Source organism: Diabrotica virgifera, chromosome 4 (assembly GCF_917563875.1).
Source record: "Diabrotica virgifera virgifera chromosome 4, PGI_DIABVI_V3a".
NCBI classification, from domain to species: Eukaryota; Metazoa; Arthropoda; class Insecta; order Coleoptera; family Chrysomelidae; genus Diabrotica; species Diabrotica virgifera.
This window is the reverse complement of record NC_065446.1, coordinates 7,996,775-8,013,789: the sequence shown is the minus strand read 5'-3', so window position 1 is coordinate 8,013,789 and position 17,015 is coordinate 7,996,775. Positions and strand designations below refer to the sequence as shown.

The following is a 17,015-nucleotide window of genomic DNA, read 5'->3' as shown; positions in this document are numbered from 1 at the left end:
GATTATGACAGGTGAATGTTGGCTGGGGGGAAACTAGGGAATACGGTTCGGGAGCTTGGGAGTGGTTGCAACTCTGAGTTACTCGAAACCCAGCATAAATCGGAGTTGTAGTCTTTGCGCCATCTTCTAGAAAAGAAAGAAGTTTGATCTTTTAGACTATGGATAAGGTGAATATTGTTTTCTTCGGCCCATTCCAGGAGTTTCTCCACATTTTCATCCATCATTCATCATTCTCTTTGCCTTATCCCTATGCGGGGTCGGCTTCCATAATTGCATTTCTCCACACAATTCTAACTTGGGTCATATCAATGTTAATCCCCTTTACCAACATGTCCTGCCTTATCGTTACCCACCAGGTCTTTTTTGGTCTTCCTCTCCTACTCCTTCCAGGAATCTGCGCTTCATGTATTCTTCGTATTGGGTGATTAACGTCTCGACGTTGAACATGACCAAACCATCTTAACCTATGCTCTCTCATTTTTGCATCAATTTGTGCCACACCTAGACTTCCCCTAATATACTCATTTCTAATTTTATCCTTCTTTGTCACTCCACTCATCCATCTAAATATTCTTATTTCCACCACATGCATTCGTTGTTCCTCTTTCTTTTTCACTGCCCAACATTCAGTTCCGTACATCATAGCCGGTCTTATGGCTGTTTTATAGAATTTTTTTTTCAACTTCATTGGAATTTTTCTGTCACGCAACACACCACTCCCTTCTTTCCACTTCATCCATCCAGCCCTAATTCTACTTTCTCCCCATTTTCATCATTGTTTTCATATCCTCATTTGTTATGGTGACAATTCCATTTACTACTTTTTTGGTTTCGCTTATTCTTATCAACTGCAGCTCAAATCTTTCCATTTCCTCTGTTAATTCACGTTCCTTTCCTGTTATCGAGCTTATATTTCATGTACCTATTTTCGTTTGACATTTATTTTCGTCTCTCTTTTCTTCTACCCTTTCTTCCTTCCTTACACTTTCTTTGCCTAGGTCTTTCTTATTTTCGTTTTCCACTTCTATTTCCGTTTTTTTGCTTTGTTGTGATCAAGGAGTATCGAGAAAGAAGAGATGTATCTACCATCTTTTTCTTTACAAACATTGCTAGTTGCCTTATTCCCTCCCCCACTTACTTTTTTTCATTACGGTATGATCTAAAAATTTGTTCTTATTACTATTTCTACTGACACCATCCCTACTATCTAAATGTTAGGTGATGCCAGTAATACCAATTTTGTTTTTATATTTCCCATTATACTATGTGCTTTCACTTTCTGTTGTTTTTTCCTGAATTTGACTAAAGTCAAAAAGTTAACACAGAATTTTAAAGCAATCTAAAACTTGCAAAAACCCGTTTCCTTACTACCAAGCAGTTTACATCTGTTTTCCATTCAAGTCAAGAGGTATGACTTCAAAATATCCCTTGAGTCAGAAATGTCACAGATTTTAGTTAACTACTTTGAAATGTTTCAGCTGTAGAAAATCCACCTCTCTAGTTATTTTCTAGTCCACCGGTTCCAGCTACCCGTTCGCCTATTAGCCCCATCTTCTGACAAATTGCCTTAAACGGCACCAGTGGCAGGTAATTCACGAGTGAAACTTTGGAAATTGTTACTTCCTAACACTTTTTCGAGCCGGAACTCCCCATCCCACCCCGAACTCCCGTTCCCCTCGAAGAACTTCGCTATTCTTTCCGTAGTGTTTGCTCAACTCGAATCACATATACTTCTGCCACATAATGGCAGTAATCGAAAGAAAATTGCTTTGAACTTTTAGGTCACTCAATACAACTGCGATTTACTTTATGAAAAGTATTCTTTTCTCTACTCTCAAAGGAATATCGAACAGAAGAGATTTTTCAGAAGTTTTACTCCGACGGCATGCTACATCGATAACGTCTTTGCAATTGGTTACACTAAAAAAAGTGAATTTGTCTAATAATAGAAGACTAACTGGGATATTCTTTTTAAGTCTTCTTCTTCTTTTTCTTTATGTATAGACATGACTCTGTCTGTTTTTTCAATGTGCCTCTAGTAAGTTGTCGTTCCATCGTTTTCGTGGTCTTCCCACTGATCGTCTTCCTATTGGGGAACCGTCTATTGCTGTCCTGACTATCCTATTTGTTGTCATTCGGCTTATGTGGTCATTCCATTCTATTCTTCTGTTTCTTACCCAGTTATTAATGTTATACACCTTGCATCTCCGTCGTATATCTGTACTTCTAGCTCTGTCCCATAGAGTTTTACCATCGATTTTTCGAAGGGTTTTCATCTCCGCTGTTTCGAGCAATCTTTTTGTCCTCTCTGTGTCGGGCCGTGTTTCTGCCGCGTATGTCATTATTGGTCTGATGACTGTTTTGTAAATTCTGCCTTTCATTTTTTTCCGATATTTTTATTTCTCCATATTGTGTTTTTCAGGCAACCTGCGGCTCTGTTTGCTCTATTCACTTGATCTTCCACTTCTGTTTCGAGCTTTCCGTAGCTAGATAGTGTGATGCCTAGGTGTTTAAACTCCTTCACTTGTTCTATTATCTGACCTTCCAGCTTCAATTTACATCTTATTGGATCTGCTGTTATAACCATGCATTTTGTTCTTTGTGAGGAAATTAACATGTTAAATTTTCTGGCGATTATGTTGAATTGGTGCAGCATACGTTGTAAATCATCTTTACTTTGAGATATTAGTATTGCATCGTCCGCATAGCAGATTATTTTAAGTTGTTTTTCTCCCATTTGGTATCCTTTTTTAGTTCTTATTTTTTTTATTATTTCGTCCATGATCAGGTTGAACAATAAAGGACTCAAGGAATCCCCTTGTCTTATCCCATAGCCGGCTTCAATTGGGTTAGTTAATTCATCGTCCACTTTTACTTTTATTGTGTTGTTCTGGTAGATGTTTTCGATCGTTTTAATTATTCCTAGAGGTACCTCTCTCGAGTATAACAAATGGATAACGTCCTTTAATGTGACCCTGTCAAATGCTTTCTTAAGGTCCACGAAACATAAATATGGCGGATTGTTGTATTCCAGCGATTTCTCTTGAACCTGCTTCATTATAAATATAGCGTCAGTGCATTACCTTCCCGACCTAAAACCTTGTTGTTCTTCTGCTAATGTTATAATTTCATTCAATTTGTTTATTATCACTTTGATTGTTAATTTTAATGTTGTGTTTAATAAGTTAATTCCTCTGTAATTCTCCGGGTCCGATTTGTCTCCTTTTTTGAAGAGAGGTATTAGGATGCTTGATCTCCATTCTTGTGGTATTCTGTTTATATTTATAAGTAATTAAGATAATATTGGGATTTTTAAAGAAATTAATTATGTCTTATACATACTTTAAATATCTATATAACGAAAGTGAAGACCTAGAACAGATACAAAATGTATATGATTAGGACAATGACATTGAGATGACAAACGATAAGATAGAAAACATCATGATAGAGAACCTCATAAAGTCCCTTAAGAATAGAATAAGTCCTGGGCCAGACGATATCCCTGAACGGCGAGGTAACTAACAATATTCACACTAGCCATAACGTACCCGGGATGTCGCCGAAGAATACGTGGCCGATATTGAACACGAGGCTTCGGAAATGGTAGTTGAACGGAACGGAAAGTGGGCATATACTATATGATTTGTATTTAATAATATTTTATGAAAACGGTATGCCACGCATATGGAAAGTAAATGGAATGTATAGTGAGAATCGACCTTAACAAGCTTCGACGCTAAATCTCCCGTTAATTAGAATAATAGGGAACTTGCATATATTTTTAAATATTAAAATAATTTTAAAAAACATACGGTAACATGATATTAAAACGCTTACAAATTATTTTTACACATACGCTTATTACGAGGCTTTGAAAAAGCTGTAAAATTCAAATTTCTTAGGAGGCGCCTGAACGTTCTTCTATTGGTCTGACGTCACGGACCACGATCAACCGGGCTACGAGTCGACAATAACGCGATTTGAGTATTCCGGGGATTTTATATTACATTTTAATCGTATTGGAAATTACCAGGTATTATTTGTGTTCTGGCATAGTTCTATAATCAGTTTATTTAGTTTCAAAGTGAAATTTATAAATCTTTAGAAAGTGCTACTTTATAAAGTGTTTAAAACGCATAAGTAATATTCCTCACGAGGGTTTTTTAAAATAAAGCGATTAGGTTATTCTGGGGACTGTATAGTTCATTTTAATCGTCTTTAATTGAAAATTCCTAGGCTTTATTTGTGTTCTTATTATATACGTATTAACTATATTGTAAGTAGTTCCCAAATCAGTTTAGTTTCAAACTCAAATTGATAAAGTTGAATGCTATTTTGTCAAGTATTTAAACGCATAATATCACTGACGAGGGGTTTTTAAAAGGTCAATCTGACAATTTACCTACCGTTGCGTTGATATCTTCATGATGAGATGTAATATTAGCATTGTAATCCTACTAATTGTGACTAACGTTTTTTATAAAATAAACATTAATCCCTTCAAATTATTACAATTTTATTATTCCTTAATTGTTCCTAAGTTACATTTTCGTTTGAAGGCCCAATGTCATATTTGCAATAAAAAAACAAATGTGGGTCAATTTTACTGATGCCAAACATTCCGTAATCTATTAGTCCAAGAGGCAGCGTTGAACAATCTCTTTGAATTTACTAAAGCTAGATTTTTCACAGTTGATTACTGTGATTGTGTAGAGAAACATACTGCGGTCGGTTAAGCGAAACGTAGAACAGGGGTTACTGAGAGGGCATCAAAGTTGCTTTCTTACGAAGGTAATTAAATCCATTTACTAAGGCTGAAAATCAGTACACACATTCTAAATTAAATATAAATAAAAGTTATTATAGTCGGCCAGCTGTATGGTGGGACAGAGCCGGTCGGTCGGCCCCAGTAAATGTACAGCGTTATTCACTATATGTTGATACCCTTGTAAACTGCTTGATTTAGAGAATTATAAAAAAAAATGTAAAATACAAAAGTTATTCGATTTTTAAATTATGATTTTTTGACATATATATCTTACTAGTGACGTCATCCATTTGGGCGTGATGACGTAATCGACTATTTTTTTAAATGGGAATAGGGGTCGACTACTAGCTCATTTGAAAGGTTATTTAACTGCCTATTCAGTAATATAAACATTAATATGATTAATTATACAGGGTGTCCAAAAAAATTTTTTTAATTAAATTAATTGTTTAATTAATAATTGAAATTCTTTTTGGATACCCTGTATAAATATTGATTTTAATGTTTATAATAGTACTGTATAGAGAATTGAATAACCTTTCAAATGAGCTAGCACACGACCCTAAATCTCATTTAAAAAAATAGTCGATTACGTCATCACGCCCAGATATATGACGTCACTAGTACGATATATATGTCAAAAAATCATTACTAAAAAATCGAATAACTTTTGTCTTTTACATTTTTTTCTAATTCTGTAAATAAAGTAGTTTACAAGGGGGTCAAAATACAGAAAAATAACCCTGTAGATTCATTGGGGCCGACCGACCGGCTCTGTCCCGTCATACAGCTGACCGACTATACTAACTTTTATTTATATTCAATTTAGAATGTGTGTACTGATTTTCAGCCTTAGTAAATGGATTTAATTACCTTCGTAGGAAAGCAACTTTGATACCCTCTCAGTAACCCCTGTTCTACGTTTCGCTTGACCGACCGCAGTATGTTTCTCTACACAATTACAGTAATCAACTGTGAAAAATTTAGCTTTAGTAAATTCAAAGAGATTTTTCAGCGCTGCCTCGCCGTCTTGTATATAAGAATGACGAGACAAAAAACAAAATCTTCCAAAGCAGTTTCCCACAAACAGCTTTTTATGACTTTGGCTCTTTTAGAAGCAAGCTACTGAATTATTCTCGCATACTTCGTATTGACCATTTTATCATTTTTTCCACTGCTCGTAATTTAATCAATTAACCAGTTTTTTGTTCTACGAATTAGGCAGTTGAAAATGTATGAATTATTAGAAAACTGATAGTAGATAGCATACAAATAGGGTAATGCAAAATAAATTTATAATTCATTGTTGAGTAATACCTACCATATATGAAATATTCGTGTAGAATTTTGTGTAAATTATTGCTAATAAATTGCTGTAATGTTCAATAAAACAGTTTTAAAACTGTTTTTAATCTCACCTTAAGGAAAACGATCAACAACAAAAAGAATTTGCGCAAAGTACCGTTGTGAGCGCCGTCCGGGTAATAGCGAGAATGGTAATAAAGCATCGCAAATGGACCATCTCGGCAATTTGAATGTGAGAGGCACTTTTATTGAGCACTAAGTAGAAAATTTGCATCGAATTGTAATTTTTGCGTATACGGCCAATTGGATGCGAATATTAAAGACCACTCGTAAATCGGAAAAATTGCGGAAAATTTATTTTGAATTTATAATGACATTTATTGCCGTTTTGTCACAAGTAGAATTTATAGTGTTTTCAATAATGTTAAACCAGCTTATAAACTTAAATGTGTATGTCAAACATAAAGGCGCGTCTTCACGGTACACTTTGGATGATCATCCCGGATGAATCATCTAAAATAAAAAATAAATGAATCGTGTAATGTAAAGGCGCGTTTTCACGGTACACTTTGGATGATCATCCCGGATGAATCATCCAAAGTGAAAAATAAATTAATCGTGTAAACTATTAATCATCTAAAATGATCATCCAAAATGAATATTGAACGAAGTTGAACCGAGTTCTCCTTTTGTTCACTTTAGAGGATGCATCGCGGATGAATCATCCAAAGTGAACCATGTAAACATGCATTTATTGCTGTGATTCATCGGCAGTGACTAGATGGTTTTTTAACATGGCTTGATCTTCTATAGACCATTCCCTTCTGTACAACTTCAGTCGGCGTCATTTGTAAGTGAACTGGTTAATTCAGTCTTGGTGATCCATGTAAAGTAAACGATAATTAAAGTTTTTTTAGCAGTAAATGGTTGACTTCAATTAGTGCGGTCGTAAATATTATTAAATTTATCTGGTTTGGCCCATTGTTAAGACCGGTCCGGAGCGATAAGCAAACGAGGTAGACAGAGTTGGTCTTTTGACAATTAACACTGACTAGACGGTACTCCTATAATAAAGCAAAGGATCCACAAAACTTACAATTATTACGACGACAAAAAGAAAAAAAAACGGATGTAAAATATATTGTTTTGCATTATATACCCGAGATTAATGTTTTCAAATGAGTTTTAAAATAAATTAAATCAACATTAAGAAATGAAGATTGACAAATTTTACCAGGAAACTTATTTAAATTTTACCTGAAACCGAGCCTTTTATACTATTATCGGTTAACCCAGGATGTTTATAGTCGGTACTAATTGAAGTCAACCATTTACTGCTAAACAAACTTTACTTTCATCGTCGCAATCACTTTGGATGATTCATCCGGAATGATCATCCAAAGTGTACCGTGAAAACGTGCCTTTAGAGTTTATAATGCGCTGGATATACTTCAGTCAACGGGGACTAAAATAGGATATTAGGTACCCCCAATTTCAATCGTAATGATCATCGTTGAAATTTTGGTAATAGGCTCTACTTACTTCTCAATGCAAGGTCTACCCCATGTCGGTACGTGATTATTATTTTTAGGAGTTAAAACTACCCCTTATTGCAAAAATTGAATAAAACTAGTTGTAACGTACATCAAAGTACTTTTTAGGCAAAGGTGCACTAGGTGCTTCTAAAGTCGGTTCTGATTACGTGTTCATGTTCAGTGGCCCAAAGAACCTTCGAGGTACAAAATTTTGGCTTTTAGTATATTTAAAACTTTCTCGGGATGTTTCTTGCCCCTTTACTTTTCAGCCTCTATATTGCTGACATGCCTGAAACCGAATCTCGGAAGTTTGGATATGCTGACGACTGAACCCTTGCAACAAGTCACCAATCTTTAGAAACTACAGAAATCACTCTCACGAATGACTTATCCATCCGCAGCGAATACCTTAAGAAATTGAGACTACAGACAAGTACTACAAAAGCTTGTCATCTCAACCACAGGCTGGCAAACAGAGAATTGCGAGTGTATTTTAATACCCGAAATACCTTGGGATTATTCAAGACAAAACGCTCACATTCAGAGAACACCTGACGAAAACAGCAGAAAAACTGAAAACACGCAATAATATAATACAGAAACTACACGGCACTACATGGGAGTCCACAGCATCAACTTATGATACCTGATACATGCGGTGGCAGATTACTGTGCACCAGTGTGGCTAAATAGCAGGCATACCCACCTGGTCGACACCCAACTAAACCGTGCTATGCGTATGATAACAGGCACAATTAAGCCCATCCCAACAATGTGACTACCTACCCTTAGTAATATAGCACCATCCAACCTACACCGCGAACATGCATTGGTTAAAGAATATAACAAAATAATGGACAGTCGCCAGCTTCTAGTCCACAACGACATCCCCGATATTCTTGGAAACTGCCTCCGAGCCAGGTTACCCGGTCTAAAATCTGATCAAGCGCTGAAGAAAAACAACTTTGATTTGAATACCCGATGGAGAGAAGATTGGGAAAGTAAGACAGATTTGCGTTACCATCTTCTTCTTTAAGTACCGTGCCCAAATTTTTAGGCGTGGGTAGCTTCCATAACAATTTGCCGATATCGTTCTCGATCTTGTGCGGCATGTAACAATTGATCTGCTGATAAGCCAGTCCATTGACGAAGGTTTCGCAGCCATGAATATTTCTTTCAACCAATTCCCCTTTTTCCGTCGATCTTTCCATTGAGTATTAACTGCAGCATCCTGTATCTGCTACCTCTCATTATATGCCCCAGATATTCAAGTTTTCTCTTTTTTATCATCTTCATTAAGTCACCTTCGCCTTGACCTACTCTGTTTAAGACTTCTCTGTTTGAAATGCGTTGAACCCAAGATATTCTGAGCATTCTACGATACGACCACGTCTCAAAGGCTTCTAATTTGTTCATCATGTTAACCTTCATGATCCAGGTTTCACATCGATATAGTAATAGAGGATACACATAACATTTTAGGAACTTGATTCTTAGTTGTAAGTTCAGCTGAGAGTTGCTCAGAATAGATCTAAGTTTCATAAATGCTCCTCTTGCAATTTCTATACGAGTTTTAATTTCTTCATCCGGATTTAGTGTCTTGTTTATCCAACATCCTAGGTATTTAAAATGGTTAACTTTTGTTATTGATTCATCACTGACAATTAGTTGCATAGGGCCGACGTCTTGTTTACTAACCACAAGTAACTTTGTCTTTGTTGCATTTATGTTACCTCCGTTATTATTAGTCCGTTAAGTGCGTTACCATAGTCTACCGGATATCATAGAAAAACCTGGCGAATTTGAACGTCCCCGTAAGATTTGGGCAGCCCTTAATCGAATTTGAATAAACTGTGGAAGATGCGCTGACTCCCACTACAGATGGGGTAAACTTCCCTCGCCTTTTTGTGACTGCAGCGCTGCAAGACAGACGATCAGACACATGCCCACGCAGAGCATACACAGGCGACCCTATAGACTTTATAATGGCAACCGATGGGTCACTCGAATATATAAAAAGCTGGACATCTGTTTGTGATGCATTGTACAATGCATACATCTAAATAATTACCTATTCTGTGATGTAGACCATACGATAAATAAAAATAAAATACTATATTTATTCACTTTTAGATGCATTTTATGCACTGCAAATGCAGTTACGTATTTCTACACATTTTTTATTATTAGGGGAGTCAATAGAGTTTTTGCTTACGGAAAAAATCGAACAAGATAGAACTTTTTGGAATTTCATTAAGAAATGTTTATTAAGAAATTCATTTTTTATTGAACAAAAATGAACTGCGAAATTAGTTGTTTTTTTAAATAGGTACCTACGAAAATATAAATATTAGAAAAAAGCTGACTTAACCATTGAAAAATTCAAAAAATTCTACACAAAAAACTTATAAGTAAAGATTTTTCTAAATTTGATATTTTCCGAAACAATGCAAGTTTTCGTTCTATATTGACTCCCCTAGTATTTAAAAATCGATTTATTCCTGGGTTTTTGTTATAAATGCCCTGGTCTAGTTAGTTAGTAGGTAATTTATTCTACAAAAAAATATATTGACGACGTGTTGCTATGCACTTGAATACCTTTTTCAACTGAAATTATTCGTTCAATAATATTAGAATTAGTGTTAATTTACAGCTATTATACATTTTATGTATTCTTAGTCAAACAAACTGATATATTTAACATGTTCGTTTCATTTTGCATACATTGAATAACAATGAAAGCTGGCTAATTTTTAAATTCTCGCTAAAACCTGTTTTTCAATAAACATGCACGTCCAAATGTGAAATCCCAAACAATGATTAATGCGATTGAAGTGATTCCTGAAAATCTATTTTACATATTATTAATTTGACACCTAGACAATAAATCAGTGTCAACTGTTCAGCCACCGTGACATTTCATGTGCATACGCCATGTTAAATTTACAATAGCATCGAAAATATTTTATATTATATCCCTTTAGTAAGCCATGATTGCCACCGGACCATGTGATTGATTTTTTTCATTAAATGTTGCGAAACGGACCTATCTAAAATTATCCACCTATGAAATTAACGTACGTGGATTTGGCAAATAAATGGATGTATTATTAATGCATCATGTAGCGGACTTTATTACAGGACGTCCCGACTACATTTCGATATTATCACGATACTATATTAAAATTAATTATTTTTCCGAAAATCGGTCAGGAATTTAGACATTTTTGACAACATTTTTGAAATATACGTTCGATATTTCTTTTTTCTACAACCACTATTCAAAGTGCACTTTTCTGCACGGTTTTATGTTAACAAACTTGATATTTTCTCACAGTATAAGATATTTGACATTAGTGTGCAGAAAAGTGACGTTTCTGTGCCGCAAAGTGACGTTTCTGTGCCGCAAAGTTCTTTTCTGCACAGTTGACTACCTCATTCTTAGTAACGTTATATTCTGTTTACATCCGTGGACTACCGCATTCTGAGTAACGTTATATTCTGTTTACATCCGTGGTTAAACTTTAGACAAATATATAACCTATAAGACAATTATTATTATATTTAACTATAGCATAGAAACTAAATTATGGATGTTACAACTGTTTTATTTTACAATTTTATTCTTATTAAACATTTTATAATTATCAAATAACCAATAAGGATTTAGCAACCTGTGCAAGAGACGTCAAATGAAGTAGGTTTTGTGTAAATCCGTGACTGCATAAATATAATGTCAATAATGTGTAATAATTGTTTAAATTTAAACAAATTAAGGCAGTGCATTAATTTTTTAACTGACTTCTGTGCAATTTATTTAGGTATAAGGAATTTAAATTGATTAGTAGGTATTAATTAAATACAGTTTAAAATTTATCACATAGGTACCTATTATAATTAAACGTCGGTTCGAAATTGTGATTTTTATTTTTAGGAAAAACTTTGCTTGTAGAAAAAGTATAGTGTGAAACACGTGCAGAAAGATAATTTCTCAATCGTTTGAATTGCGGCACTCGCTTGCGCTCGTACCGCAACTTTTCAAACTCGTGAGAAATTAGTATCTTTCTGCACTTGTTGCACAATATACTATATAGTTAGACGTTGCCTGGAAACGAAAAATAGCTGTACGGAAATTTTATTTCCTTATTGTACGGAATAGTATATTGTGCAACAAGTGCAGAAAGTTGCGGCACGAGCACAAGCTCGTGCCGCAACTCAAACGAGTGAGAAATTACCTTTCTGCAGGTGTTGCACACTATACTTTTTCTACAACCACACTTTTTGCTAAAAATAAACATCAAAATTTTCAAACGAAGATTTATTATAATAATAAATTATAAACTAATCAATTTAAATTTCTTATACCTAAACAAATTACACAGAACAGAAATCAGTTCAAAAATGAATGCACTGCTTTAATTATTGTAGTTACAGTTCACTGTAAAATTGAACAATATTGAATTAAGTTTCTAGGAGAGTTGGTTTTATTTTCAACTATATTTAAATCTGCTGTAGAAGATGAAGGCACATCACTTGCAAAATGTTCTACAGTAAAAGAGGTTTTAGGTTGTGATATCGCATTTACGTCTGTAGGCACTGCGGTTGACATTTGTTGATCAATTAATTGCATTATTTTAATTGAAATGTTTATAATTGATGGATTCGACCGATACTTGATGGAAGTTCATTTTATCTAATAATAAAACACTGAAAACGTTTGTTTTCTATACTTCCACAGAATTTATTATAACTAAGTGACTACAGCTGTTTCGGCAGAGTGCCTTTCTCAAGTGATATAGTTTACAATGTGTTTGCCTTTTTAAGTCTTCAACTGAAGAGGTTGAGGAGTGGGGAGCTGTTTGTCTCAAGTTGGTCATTCAGAATTATATCTGTATTTTTCAGTTTATTGATTTCCATAGATTCTAAAAAAGATAGCTTAATGCCTTTATTTTGGATATGCAGAATTTGAAACTCTTCATTGAAAGAATGATTATGATCTAGAAGGTGAAGTGCGTATGTAGAAGTGTTTGTTTTTCTATTGTTGAAAGCCCTTTTTTGTTCTGCTATCCGTCAAAAGTTCTGCCAGTTTGACCGATGTACGTTTTCGGACAGTCACCACACGTTAGTTTGTACACACCACTCTGTAGTTGCTAAGAACAATAAAAGCCGAAAGAGAAAGCAACTACAGAGTGGTGTGTACACACTAACGTATGGTGACTGTCCGAAAACGTACATCGGTCAAACTGGCAGAACTTTTGACAAACGGATAGCAGAACACAAAAGAGCATTCAACAATAGAAAAACAGACACTTCTACATACGCACTTCACCTTCTAGATCATAATCATTCTTTCAATGAAGGGTTTAAAATTCTGCATATTCAAAATAAAGGCCTTAAGCTATCTTTTTTAGAATCTATGGAAATTAATAAACTGAAAAATACAGATATAATTCTGAATGACCAACCCGAGACAAACAGCTCCCCACTCCTCAACCTCTTCAGTTGAAGACTTAAAAAGGCAAACACATTGTAAACTATATCACTTGATAAAGGCACTCTGCCGAAACAGCTGTAGTCACTTAGTTATAATAAATTCTGTGGAAGTATAGAAAACAAACGTTTTTAGTGTTTTATTATTAGATGAAATGTTTATATTGGAAAGCATAGAATCATCAACATAACCTTCTGCGACAATATTTGACGGCCAGCCACCATGACGTTTCAGTGTTAAAAGATCAGCTCCTGAATTTGGTTGCGGATAATCTCAATGGTCTGCGGATGGTATTCAATCCAAAAATAAAGAGTGCGAATAACTCGTGCTACGAGAGCAATGTAGTTTAAATAATATTAAAGATCTACAAGATAACAAATTACAGAATTAACCGTTTATAACTCCCCATTAGGTTTATTTATTATGTTATAGTATTAAGTCTATAAATAGGTATGGTAAATATGTATGTATTTACTAAAAAGTATGTTTTAGGTAGTTTATAAAAAAAGTTAATTATATTAAATAAAGTAAAAAAAAATTTGATTTTTTTGTATTTAATTGAAATTGTTTGGTGCAAATTATTACTACCAAAAAAAGCAAGACCAGCAAGACTCTTGCATCAAAACCAAGACCAAGAACAAGACCGGCTAGTGCAAAACCAAGACCAAGACTGCCTTTTAGCTGCAAGACCAAGACTGAGACCAAGCTTGCAAGAACAAGACCAAGACCAAGACTAGCCTGGTCTTGGTCTTGTTCTTGTTTTGCTCATCACTAATGCCAATACAAATTTTTGATAATACGGAGGTCTTGGTCATCAATTCCCACCTGTGGCAAGATACCTATCAGTTTGTTATGGGTAACTCGATCAAAGGCCTTTTCGAAATCAATAGAACACATGTAAACCGGTTTTTTTAAATCCTAACATCTTTGAACCGTGATCTGCAAACTGAATAATGCTTATCTGGTTCCAAGGTTGTTTCTGAAACCAAACTGTGTTTCGCTTAGTTGTTCGGGCTACATCACAAAACGTTTTCGTTGAAAGATGTTTGTATCTTAGCTCACGGACAACCTTTACACTAGCATGTTTATTATTTATGCATTATCTCTCCAGTTACAATACTGCTAGTTAGGATAAATAAAAAATGATCAGTGCTTCCACGCCGTTGTAATTTACTGATAATTTATTGGTTAAATTGCATAATTTGAATTAGTTAAATCAGCACATTTAATGTGCACACATCTTTTTAGTGGAAATAGTTCGATGTATAGAATAATTTAATATTGCATTGTTTAACAGTTTACAGTGCGCAGTATGTCATTCGTTTTCAGATAAAAACTATCAGATTAGCCACAAATTGCAGAGGTTTGTGCGCGATTTGTAATTGTCGGTCGCACGAAATATTTTTTGACAGTTACTAATCTGATTTGCTAAACAAATTGATAACGTTTGCTGTAAAATTACATTAGTTGCTCGTTTATGGAATAATTTAAAGACAAGCTATACTTTATTGTATGTCATTGTCACGAGATTTAACAGCATGTCACTATGCAATAATTTCTCTGAAAACAGACAAATAAAATATTAAAAAATAAAACATTTTATGTTGATTTTTATAAAAAGACTTGTTTTTGAATAATATTAGGATTATGAATATTAGTATATAAAAGCTTTGAAAACGCAGAAAATATACAGGGTGTAACAAAAATACAGGTCATAAATTTAATCACATATTCTGGGCCCAAAAATAGTTCGATTGAACCTAACTTACCTTAGTACAAATGTGCACATAAAAAAAGTTACAGCCCTTTGAAGTTACAAAATGAAAATCGATTTTTTTAAATATATCGAAAACTATTTGAGATCTTTTATTGAAAATAGACATGTGGCATTCCTATGGTAGTAGTATCTTAACAAAAAATTATAGTGAAATTTGGACACCCCATAAAAATTTTATAAGGGTTTTGTTCCTTTAAACTCCCCCAAACTTTTGTGTACGTTCCAATTTCATTATTATTGTAGTACCATTAGTTAAACACAATATTTTAAAAACTTTTTGCCTCCTAGTACTTTTTCGAAAAGTCAGTTTTTATCGAGATATTTTGAATATTTGTCAAATCCACCACATATTTGTATATGGCTAAGTACGATTATGGAGACTTGGTTATAATATGAAATTTATTTAAGATTCACATTTTTAGGTATATTTTGAACCATATTAAAAAAGAAGTAATATCTCGATAAAAAGTGCCTTCTCGAAAAAATACAAAGAGGCAAAAAAGTTTTAAAAACACTGTGTTTAACTAATGGTAAGGCAGTAAAAGTTTAATTGTAAGATACACAAACATTTGGGGGGTTTAAAGGAACAAAACCCCCATAAAATTTTTATGTAAACATATTAAAAAAAGAAGCCACAACTCGATAAAAACTGCCTTATCGAAAAAATACTAAGAGGCAAAAAAGTTTTAGAAATATTGAATTTAACTAATGGCACCACAATAATAATTTAATTGGAACGTACACAAGAGTTTGGAGGGGGTTTAAGGGAACAAAACCCCATAAAATATTTATGGGCTAGACAAATTTCATAATAATTATTTTTTAAGATGTTCCTGCCATAAGAATGCCACATGTCTATTTTCAATAAAAAATCTCTAATAGTTTTGGATATATTCGAAAAAATCCATTTTCATTTTGTAACTTCAAAGGGCTGTAACTTTTTTTATGTGCACATTTGTACTAAGGTAAATTAGGTTCATTCGAATTATTTTTGGTCTCAGAATATGTGACTTAATTTATGACCTGTATTTTCGTTACACCCTATATTATACCTCGAAATCCTAAGAATAAGAATGTAATTATATCATTTGTCTCATGGCACAAGTCAGTATCCAAGAAACGTTGTACACTCACCGGCACAAAATTCCGCCACTAAAAATTTTTGATTAAGTTTGACACTTTATAACGTTATTATTTGTACTCCGATTTTCAAGACTCTTGCCTCAGTTTGTAGTTACATGTATTGACATTTTTTGTTATTATTCTGGTAACAAAAAAAATTGTTGAGATGGCATTATACGGGGGTGAGGTGAATGGAAGCGTTGTATTTTCTCCTAATTTTAAAAAATTCTGTGGAAAAATTGAATGACCGATTTTGTTTCATACTCTTTTTCTATTATCCTGGAGGTATCACTAAGATTTTGTTTTTTGAATTATACGAAGATTTCTTTTCTTTTAATAGCTGTAAATAAAATCACTGCTTTAAAGGTTCACTTAATTAAAAATATCAAACGCACTAAAATTAACAACACAAAACAAAATTAACAACAAAATAAAACAATTCAATAGCGGGTATGTCTACCTCTCGCAGCAACGACTGCTCGCAATCTGCTCGGCATCGAATAAAGATGTGTTATCCTTGCCTGGGAAATAGCCCGATATTCCTGTACCATTTCCATAATTGTACCCAATTTTCTGAATTTTCTGGAGGCCCAGGATGACGGCAAATAACTGTTTTTAATTCATCCCATAAATGCTCAATAGGATTGAGATCTGGGCTGCATGTGAGCCATTCTAATCTTATCAATCGAACCTCTATTTAAGATATTTACAGTCGAAAAAATAAAAGAATACCCATGAACGATCACATCAATCACTTATTTTGTATCTGCTGTCTATTTCTATAACAAACGTTTGTTATTTATAGAAAAAGACAGCAAATACAAAATAAGTGATTGATCTGATCGTTCATGGGTATTCTTTTATTTTTTCGACTGTATGTTTGAGTCAATCAGTGCTTTTATTTACAAAAAATTGTACAGCGCTTACAAGAAAATAGATATTTGGGTAATTCAAAAAGCAAAATCTTAGGAATATCTCCAGGATAATACAAAAGGAGTATGTAACAAAATCAGC

At 34.0% G+C, this 17,015-nt stretch overlaps 1 protein-coding gene across 5 annotated transcripts in view; it reads left to right on the top strand.

The window, feature by feature from the left end:
* Window positions 1–17,015, top strand: part of LOC126882898 (RNA-binding protein Musashi homolog Rbp6) — a 1,676,353-nt gene that overhangs the window by 1,206,172 nt on the left and 453,166 nt on the right. The window lies entirely within an intron of this gene.